Genomic DNA, 10,411 nt, shown 5'->3' on the forward strand with positions numbered 1-10,411 from the left:
TCTTTTCCCAAGTCCTCAATGTAATTTCACTTTTATTTATCTTGCTTTCAGAAAATGTTTTCTGACTTCAGTTTTTGTGATTATATGCAATTTTAGTCTTGGTGAAAATGGAATGTTTTGTAAAGTATCTCTCTTTTAGTGTACATTTACTAAGGTAGCCTCCCAAGTGGCGCAAGTGGTAAAGAGCCTGCCTGTCAATGCAGGAGGCATGAGAAACAAGGGTTTGATCCCTGGGTCAGGAAGATGCCCTGGAGTAGGGCATGGCTATCCACTCCACTATTTTTCCCTGGAGAATCCCTTGAACAGAGGAGCCTGGTGGGCTACAGACTGTAGGGTCACAAAGTCAGATACAACTGAAGCAACTTAGCATGCATGCACTAAGGTAGCTGCTTCTAACACTGTATTTACCCAGGCTAATCCATTGGTAATGCCTGTGTGCTTCAATAAGCAATTCATACTATGAGTGTGTTCTGCAGCTCACTTAGAGTAGTACAGAGATCTGCCACTCTAAATGGTGCACTACCATGTAATGGATATGTAAGAATTTTTTTCAATGCCAATTTTTTTAAGGAAGTAATTTTTTGGTTTATATAACCAATAGTCCTTCAGGAAATGAAAATATGTATTTTAGAGCTCTTAAAACATGTAATTACCAGTTTACGCTACAGTTTTTCTTTTTTGGTAAAGCTGTGCAGCTTGAGGATCTCAGTTCCCCAGCCAGGGATACAACCCAAACCCTTGGCACTAAAAGTATGGAGTCCTAACCACTGAACTGCCTGGGGAGTCTCTAAATTTTGAGCTTTTTGAAGCAGCAGCCACATCTTGAACTTTGTGTCCCTAAAACCATGTATGCTTCCATTAATTGAAAGGATGAGTAGGTGCGTTTGTGTTTTGTAGTTGGTCTTATAGATCCTAAGTAACTTGCTTAAAGATTTGCCTCTTATAAAACAACTTTACACATGGGCCCCGGTGTAGTAATTAGTAGAGTGATTAGCTTAAAGTGAATAGAAAGAAATGGTTCAGAAATCAGAAAGTGAATACAAATGGGTAATAAACAGTGAATTCCATCCTTGACCCCTTGAAGGAAGTCAGGATTACTATTTTGAGATCATTACTGTAGAAATTATGGTATTTGTAAGGGAATTTGTTAACAGGCAGGATTTAAATCCTCCTTCAGTTCCTAACAGTCCTAAATTTTTTTTTTTTTTAAGCCTATTTCAGATATTTAGTTCCTCTTAGTGAAAAAGCACAGAAGAAGCCTGAATGAGCAGGCTTCTTTTACAGTTGTTTTGACAAAGTTTCGAACTTAGGGAAAATTTGCACTACAGTAAAAAGAAATTATATTCCCTTTGCTGTTTACCAATAATACTTAATTTTACTTAACACTTCCTGAGCCATCTGAAAGGTAAGTTAGAGACATCTGTTTTATTCTGGAAACTTTGTGTATTTCCAGGGATGTTCTTATATTAACTATAGTGTCTACTTATCAAAACCAGGAAATTAGCCTCAATATAATCTTGTCTTTTCCACTATGTTTTGTCAGTTGTCCAATAAGGTCCTTTATATATATTTCTACTGGCCTAGGATCCTTTGCTCCTTTTTGTTGTCATGACTTTAAACTGGAACAGGTCCTCAACCTTTCTTGACCTTGTCATTTTTGAAGAGTAAAGGATGATTATTTCATAGAAGTTTTCTCAATTTGGGGTTTGTCTGATGTCTCCTCATGATTGCATGTTTGGCAGAAATACCACAAGAATGAGATTGTCTTCAGTGTATCATATCTGGTGGCACCTTGTAATAATAACCTGAGTCACTTATATAAAGTCACTTTTTCCCTTTATAATCAGTAATTTGTGGGAGGTAACTAGAGCCTATGAAGTATCCAGTTCCTTTCAAACTCACCCACTGTTAACATTTTGTTGATTTTCTAAGTTCTGTTCATTGGCATTTCACTAAGGTGGTGCTTTCTGTGTGGGGTAGCCTTAAAGGTCAGGAGAAAAGAAGGGGTGTTTGGTTTTTAAGAGGAAATGGAATCATTTTGGAGTCTTGAGAAAGTTGCTGAAGAGAGCTTGAACTACACCAGTTTGTACTTAATAGCTGTGGAAGTAGGACAGTGGTTCTGGCCAAGGGCCAAAAGGAGCTGGAGGTAACTTACATACATGAGAGGAAGATGCGATAGAAAGCAAGCTGTGTCCTCAGCTATAAAGTGCCTTCTAATACTGTAGGTAGTAAATGCAATTTTCAGAGCATTTGGCACAATCACTTGTGAAATAGTAGCTGCTTTTATTGTAAAATATTACAGGGACTTTGCTGGGGGTCCAGTGATTGAAAATCATCTTCCAATGCGGGAGACGTGGATTTTATCCTTGGTCAGGGAACTAGGATCCCACAGGCCATGGGACCCACAAGTCAAAATTAGAAGCCCAGCTCAACCAACAGTGGTTAGGATTCCGTCCTTTCACTGCCAGTTGATGAAAAATCCTACAACCAGGAATACCCACCCAAGGGATCATTTAAATTGAAGGAGAGGGACTTCTGGTTGTCCAGTGGTAAGAACCCGCCTGCCAACGCAAGGGACATGGGTTCAGTCTCAGGTCCAGGAAGGTTCCACGTGCTGTAAGGCGGCTAAGCCAGCACACTGCAACAAGAGAAGCCACTGCGGTAAGAAGCCTGCGCACCACACTGGAGAGTAGCCCCCACTCGGTACAACCAGAGAAGTCCCACAGGCAGCTGTGACGATCTAGCACAACCAAAAATTACAACTAAACAGGAAATTTGAAGGGAAGATAAAAAAGTTTTAGGGATAAGCAAAAGATAAACGTTCAGCATCACCATTTTGGATTTCTGACTTCCAGGACGAAAGGATAATAAGTTTGTATTTTAAGCCACTTTGTGGTGGTGGTTCTGCAGCAGTTAAAAACTAATAGGCTTAATTCAGAGGTTCTTTTCCCCCATTGGGTTTTCAGCAGCAGCATGAGACATGAATTCTACCAAATGAGTGGAGAACAAAAGATATTTAGCAGGGTTGGAGTAACAGAAATAGCTGAGGCTCTGGCCCACACAGAGACCAATTTTCCTAGTGCTTGCAAATACAAGCTTCAGTTACAAAGCTAAAATGTAAATTTTGTCAGTCTTGATTCTTTGGAAAGCATACACCCATACACATTATGTCCAGGGGGAAAGTAGGACCTGAAGGAAAGAAGGACTCATATTTGGAAACTTTGACTTCCCCTGCCTTTTCCACCGTGGGACCCCCAACTGTATAGTCTGGCGGTCAGGGGTGTCCAGTCTTTATACCAGGAATTCAGTTTAAACTCCCCAGTACTGCATGGACCCAAGATCCCATCTCCGGTCAAGGTGTGTGTGATGAAACCCAAATCCCTGTCCAATAACCACCTCCAGGACGAGAGACGTCAGGCCATCCCCTGGTTCCTCTGTTTCCATCTTTGTTTCTGGCTCCTGCTGATTTCTCTTCTTGCAAATTCAGCCATAAATTTACTCTTTCCTTCTTGGCTTGCTTGGTCGTCCTGCGTGTAATATTTTATCCAGGATTTGGGTATGTTTATGCTAGGAAGTGTTCCCTATTAGCAAAATGTGCCATACCGTTGGAACCAGAAGTGTTTTCCTATTTATAAAAAGAGTGCATTTTCCTAAAATAAGTGCACTGTCCCAACGGTGAATTAAAATCTGTAGGAACAGAAAGTTGTGGGCTGCTCACTAGCAATAGTTTTCTCTCTGCTTCTGTTCACCAATATTTCAAAAAATTCGAGGTCCATCCACTCTTGACTACAGATTTCAACCCTAAATATTCACTGGAAGGACTGATGCTGGAGCTCCAATACTTTCGCCATCTGATGAAAAGAGCCAACACTGAAAAAGACACTAATGCTGGGAAAGATTGAGGGCAAGAGGGAGAAGAGGGCGACGGAGGATGAAATGGATGGCATCACCAACTCAACAGACATGAGTTTGAGCAAACTCCAGAAGATAGTTAAGGACTTGGCGTGCTGCAGTCCGTGGGGTCACAAAAAGTCATAGATGACTTAGCAACTGAACAACAGTCCACTCGAGTAGTGAGTTAACTTGGAAATAGTGAAGGCTATTAAAACTTGTAGGATATGGGGTTGTCACTTGAGGGAAGAATAGGACTTCATCACTTTCTCTTGAGGGCAGACTGGACCAGCAGAGCAAGCTATGGTTACATTAGAGGTAGAACCTTCCCCAAACATCTACTTGGAAGAACTCTCCATCCCTGAATGTGTTCAAGGAAGCAAGACCACCAAAAGTACTGTTAAGGAGCAGAAAATACATTGTCAACTCAGACCTGCATTCTTTATTTATTCCTACATCCCACTGGCTCAGATTACATTAGTCTAAAAGATACATTCCTTATTGAGAAGCTATGTGTTTGTGTGGTCCCATCACTTTCTTTTAAACTTCTGAACACCTAAAATAAACCTTTTGGAATCTAGAACAAGTACAGTATGGGTAAAGATGAAAAAAAATGAGTGGATGGGGTTGTATGTTGGTGTGTATAAAGAGACTTCCATTGTTATGGCAACCAGCATCTTCAACTGATGCAATTCTGTTCCCAATAATATGAGTTTTAATTAAAATTTGACACTGCAGTGAGGAAGAACACATGTAATGCGTTGGTGTAGCAACCGGAATAAAGTCTGCATAAATTTAAACCTGAGGATCACAACAATTTGTGGAATTTGCCTACAATTAATTAGGAACCCTTTTCTAGTCTGCACTGGAGGTTGAACCTGGTAGCCTGACGTTTGGCTGTGACCTTAGGCCAGATGGACCTCAATATCCTGTTCTGTAAAGTAAGAGATTAAGTCACTGTGATGAAGTGGATACAACTCCAGACTGAACCAGGATCCTTGTTTTCCTCGGCATGCAGTCCCATCAGTCAGTCAACAGACATTTACTGAGCACCCACTGAGTGTCCAACTCTGTACCAGGTTAGGGATACACCTAGGTTATGGCGTTTCCTTCCCTTTTAGAGCTTGCAGTCTCTTAACCTCTCAATTACACAAATGTACATGAAGTCAGAGCTGCCATATGTTTAAGAGGTGATTTGTGCTGCTGCTGCTGCTGCTGCTGCTAAGTCACTTCAGTCGTGTCCGACTCTGTGCGACCCCATAGACGGCAGCCCTCCAGTCTCCCCCGTCCCTGGGATTCTCCACGCAAGAACACTGGAGTGGGTTGCCATTTCCTTCTCCAATGCATGAAAGTGAAAGTGAAGTAGCTCCATTCGTGTCCGACTCTTCGCGACCCCATGTACTGCAGCCCACCAGGCTCCTCCATCCATGGGACTTTCCAGGCAAAAACCAATAACAGAGATTTGATTAGTTTGATGGGCTAAGGAAACTGAAGCACAAAGAAGCAACGATTTGCGCAAGACGACACCATCACAGTAACCCATTCAAAAAACAACAAACAAAAACCCTTTGCGGTGAAGTAGGTGATAGTCTTCACAAATAGAAAAATGGAGGACCAGGAGGATTAAGTGACGCGCCCCAGGTCACACCACCAGCCAATAGCAATGGGGTCAGGTCATCCAAACTCTGGCGCCGCTGATGCTTTCCTTTAGGCTATGAGGGCCAGGAACGGAACCGCACCTCGCAGGGGGCTCCTGGCGGCACGGCCCTCCCTTCACCCTCCCTGAGATGGTTTTCCGATGTTCTCTGGCTCGCCTATCTCAGGTGAGGAGCAGGCGCCGAGGGAAGGCGTTGGACAGCGAAGCGACCCAGCAGGGGTGCGCGCGGGGAGCGCAACCTCGCTTTTTGTCACTGACCACTCAGTTCAGGGGCCCACCAGCCTCTCCCGGCTCCGTGGTCCCCATTGCGTGCTGCTAGCTGTGAGGTAAGGAGTTGGGGACCGGGAGAATCTCGACCCGCCTCGCCCGCGCAGCAGTCTAGCCCCGGGGCTAAAGGACACTAGGCCCATGCAGCCGTGGCCTGGCAGGAGGGCCCCCGGCCCGCGCTCCCCAAACCTGCTCTGTGCGCGGTTTGCGCCCCGCGTCCTGCGGGAAGGCGGGCCCGCCCCCCTGTGCGCGCAGGCGCGCGCCGCGCGGAGCTCGGACCGCAGCTCGGCGCTGGGCGGCCGCACGCGGGCCTTGCAGGTAGGGACCCCAGAGTACGAGGCGCCGCGGCGCCCGGCCCCGCCCCGCAAGGCAGTGCTGGGGCCTGGGGCCCCCGGGCGTTGCTCCTCCCGAGCGCGAGGCGGGGTGCACCGGCCCGGGAGGAGGCTCGGGGAGCCGGCGTGCAAGGGGATCTGGGCGATCGCGGGGCTCGAAGGCGAGGCGAGCGAGTCCGCCGTGCTGCTGTTAGAGGCGATCCAGAGGGTGGGAAGGGAGGCGGCTTGGTTTTTAGAGAAATGCAATCAATTAAGAGTTGTTCATTAATAAAAGAGAGGACGTGGAGGGCGGGGGTTTGGTTTTCTTAGGAAATGGGTCATTTGGCAAACTTTCTCTTTCCTACCGTTAATTTCCAATTTTTATAACGGAAAATTGCATTATTATTATTTTGCCATAAAGGGAAAGAATAAAAAATAATTCCGCCATTTTGGCGTTTTAAAAAGTACCGTTCTGCGGGGCTGGCGGATCGGTGACCACCCCGCCCACCGCCATCTACACCAGTCCCGGGAGGACTCGGAAGGCGGGCGGCGGTCCCAACCGTGGACACCGCATCCATCCCCGCGTTCCAGCCGCAGCTGCAGCGGGGGGGGCGGGGCCGAGGCCCCAAGTTTGAGGCGCTCAGTTTTGCTGGGGCTCTGAGTGTGTGTCGGGGGTTATCTGTCCGGGGCGATAGCGCCCCACTCTCCACACCTAGAGTGAGAGCATTTATTGAGTGTCTGTTGTATACGAGGCCTTGATGGGCAAGAGGTAGGGGAAGTCTTGGCAGACAGACCAAGAGAAAATAAACATGGACACAGTCACTCAATATTTATTGAGCATCTGCTATGTGCCAGACACCAATTTGGGTTGGGGATCCAACAATTGTTTTAGGCCGCGTTCCCTGGAAACAAGACTCTGAGAAGGTTTGAGCGGAGATGTATTAGGGTGCCCTTGGTGTTATCACCTGTAGGAGAGGGAAGACAGCAGGGCGGTTGGGCGGAGAACGTTGAACTGCTGATGTAGTCTTAACAGAGGCCTCCACCTGTCCCAAAGGAAGTTCTGGAGGGGAGATGGCTCTGCTGAGATACCCTAGACGGAGGCAAGGGGGCAAGGCCTTTATACCTCGGGTCCAGGAGAGGGCACTTGGGCGAGGCAGCTCCCCTGGCTGAGGGCAATTCAGAGAGGAGATGACAGCTGAGGGCTGCCAGTGACAACCTTCACTGTATCCCCTCCTCTTCCAGCCTCTGAGAGACATAGAAGGAGGAAACAGTACTCTAGCCCCTAGGGCAAGAATGTCTAAGCCCTTTATGGGTTTCAGAAATCTGTGTTTCTTATGTTATTGACCACTCTTTACTCCCACCTCTTTCTCTTTCTTTTGAGAAATATTTATTTTTTCGGTTTCACCAAGTTTTAGTCATGGCACGTGGGGTCTTTAGCTGGGGCATGTGAACTCTTTAGTTGCAGCTGTGTGGGATCTAATTCCCTGACCAGTGCTCGAACCTGGGCCTCCTGCATTGGGAGCATGGAGTCTTAGCCACTGGGCCACCAGGGAAGTCCCCACATCTCTCATTCATTCATTCACTGACTATTTGTGAGTGCAGTCTCTGGATCAGGCTCTTTAATGCTTTGTTCTGTCTCATGGAAAAGAGACAAGTTAATGCATAGATAGACTGTGGTGGAGTAGAGCACAGCAGAGAGAGCTGTGTGTTAACTCTGGGCAGGGGACATGGGTTCTGGGCCTTTCAGAAAAGAGGTATCACTCAAGCTGGGTCTTGAAGGATGATCAAGAATTTTCCAGACATAAGGGATGTGGAAATGGACCAAGCAGAAGAATCAGCACCTGCAGAGGCCACAAAAGTGGTGCTCTGAAGGTGTGACCAGACTGCAGGTGGGGGAGTGGATGGATTCCTGGTATCTGGCTCAGGCCTGGGAGCCATGTTAGATTGGTGGTGCTGCTTTGTGGACCTAGTGAGACAAAACTTATGAAAATGCTGTGTGAGCTGCAGATTTGGGGGTTGGTAGTGGGAGAATCCCAGGGACGGGGGAGCCTGGTGAGCTGTCGTCTATGGGGTCGCACAGAGTCGGACACAACTGAAGCGACTTAGCAGCAGCAGCAGCAGCAATGGTAGAGGAGAAGTGCATTCAAATCAGAGAAAGTAGTTCCCAGATCTCAGAAAAAACTAACTGTCTAGCTGGGGAAAAACACAGTTGGTATTGCTAGCCAGGAACCCACAGCCACATGCAGTGGGTCTCAAACATCACAGGTGCTCTGGAGCCTCTCCCCTCCTGCGTTGGCAAGGACTTGTCTTCTAGAATTATTCTCTTTCCCCTGCTCTGTCAGTTTCTCCCTCTATAGGCTTGTTTCCATCAGTTACAAACAAGTTGTATAGCATCTTCTATTTAAAAAAGCAAAATGGGGGACTTCCCTGGTAGTCCAGTGGGTAAGACTCTGAGCTCCCAATGCAAGGGACCTGGGTTCGATTCCTGGTCAGGGAACTAGATCCCACATGCTGCAACTAAGACTGAAGAGCCTGCATGCCACAACTTAGACCTGGCACAGTTAAATAAATTAATTAATTAAAAATTTTTTTAAATAGTCTTAAAAAAGCAAAATGGAGACTTCCCTGGTGGTCCCAATGCAGGGGACCTAGGTTCCATCTCTGATCAGGGAACTAGATCCCACATGCTGCAACTAAATAAATAAGTATTAAAAAGCACAACAGGGCTTCCCTGGTGGCTCAATGGTAAAGAATCTGCCTGCCAATGCAGAAGACAAAGGTTTGGTCCCTGGTCTGGAAAGATCCCACATGCTGCAGGGCAACTAAACCTGTGCACCACAGCTACTGAGTCAGTGCTCTGGAGCCCCAAAGCCACAACTACGGAAGCTCCCAAAACTAGAGTCTGTGCTCTGCACTAAGAGAAGGGAAGTGGCAGTGCAGACCCCCAACACTGCAATGAGAAGCCTGGACTCCGCACCTAGATTAGCTCCCACTCACCATAACTAGAGAAAAGTCTGCAGCAACAAAGACCAAGCCCAGGAATAAATAGTAAATAAAATTTTAAAATAAATAAATAAGAAACAAAACCAACATCCCTTCCTTGAGAACTCATCACTCTCCAAATATTATCCCCCACATCAGTGTTCTTTGTATCACAACTCCTTGAAAGAGCTGTTAGTCTCCACTTCCTTTTCTCCCATCCCCCGACAAGGACCAGTTCTTACTGTCAGTTTCCCCACTAGCATGTAGACTCTATAACAGAGGCCTTTGTGTCTTCTGCTCACTACAAATTGCATAGAAAAGTGCCTGATACATACTAGATGCTCAATAAATACTGAACTAATTGATGATTTCTCTCTGGAACCCACTCTGATCAGGTTTTTATGTCCACAGCTCCTCTGAAATGGTGATTGTCAAGATTTCTCATGATCTCCTTACTGCTAAAATGGTCAGCTCTCAGCCCTTATCTGACTTGATCTGCTAGTGGTATTAACACCATTGAGCAGTTCCACTTTCTAGAAACTTTCCTCCAGAAGCTCAGATGCTTCTGGATATTCTTTCATCTCATTGCAGGCTCTTTCTCAGTCTCTGGCTAGATCGTCTTCCTCTTCCGAACCTATTTTGATGAGCTCCAAGGCTCCCACCTTTTTCTTTATTCCCTGCCATCTGTACAGGATGGTTTTTAAATTTACATCTCCAGCCTCCACTTTATCCCTTACTTCTAGAATGTAGGCTTCATAAGAGCACTTTCTCTTGTTTGAGACTATTCCCAAGGCACAAAAGGAGGATGCTGACTCCCAGTTGGTCCACCAGTGTCTGCTGGGAAAAGGACAGAAACTTGAACCGAAGGGAAGTTCTCTCAACCACCTCCCTTAATAGACCTTGAAACAGAATGGAATTCTTTCACGAGTAACCACATTCATTCCTAATGACTGCCAATCTTTTGAATAAAAAGATTATTTAAAAGGACTTAAAATGGTACAACTATGTCAGCTGTGCAAAGCAAAATAATTTGGGTTTAGAGAATGCTATTTTGTAATTTTTTTAAAGGGGAAGTAGTAGGGAGAACAAACCGTGTGTGTGTGTGCGTGTGTGTGACGCACTCAATGGTGTCCAACTCTTTGGGACCCCACAGACTGCAGCCCACCAGGCTCCTCTGTCCATGGGATTTCCCAGGCAAAAATACTGGAGTGGGTTGCCGTTTCCTCCTCCAGGGGATCTTCCTGACCCAGGAATTGAACCCACGTCTTCTGCCTGTTTCTCCTCCATTGGCAAGCAGATACTT

Source organism: Capricornis sumatraensis, chromosome 15, assembly GCF_032405125.1.
Source record: "Capricornis sumatraensis isolate serow.1 chromosome 15, serow.2, whole genome shotgun sequence".
NCBI classification, from domain to species: Eukaryota; Metazoa; Chordata; class Mammalia; order Artiodactyla; family Bovidae; genus Capricornis; species Capricornis sumatraensis.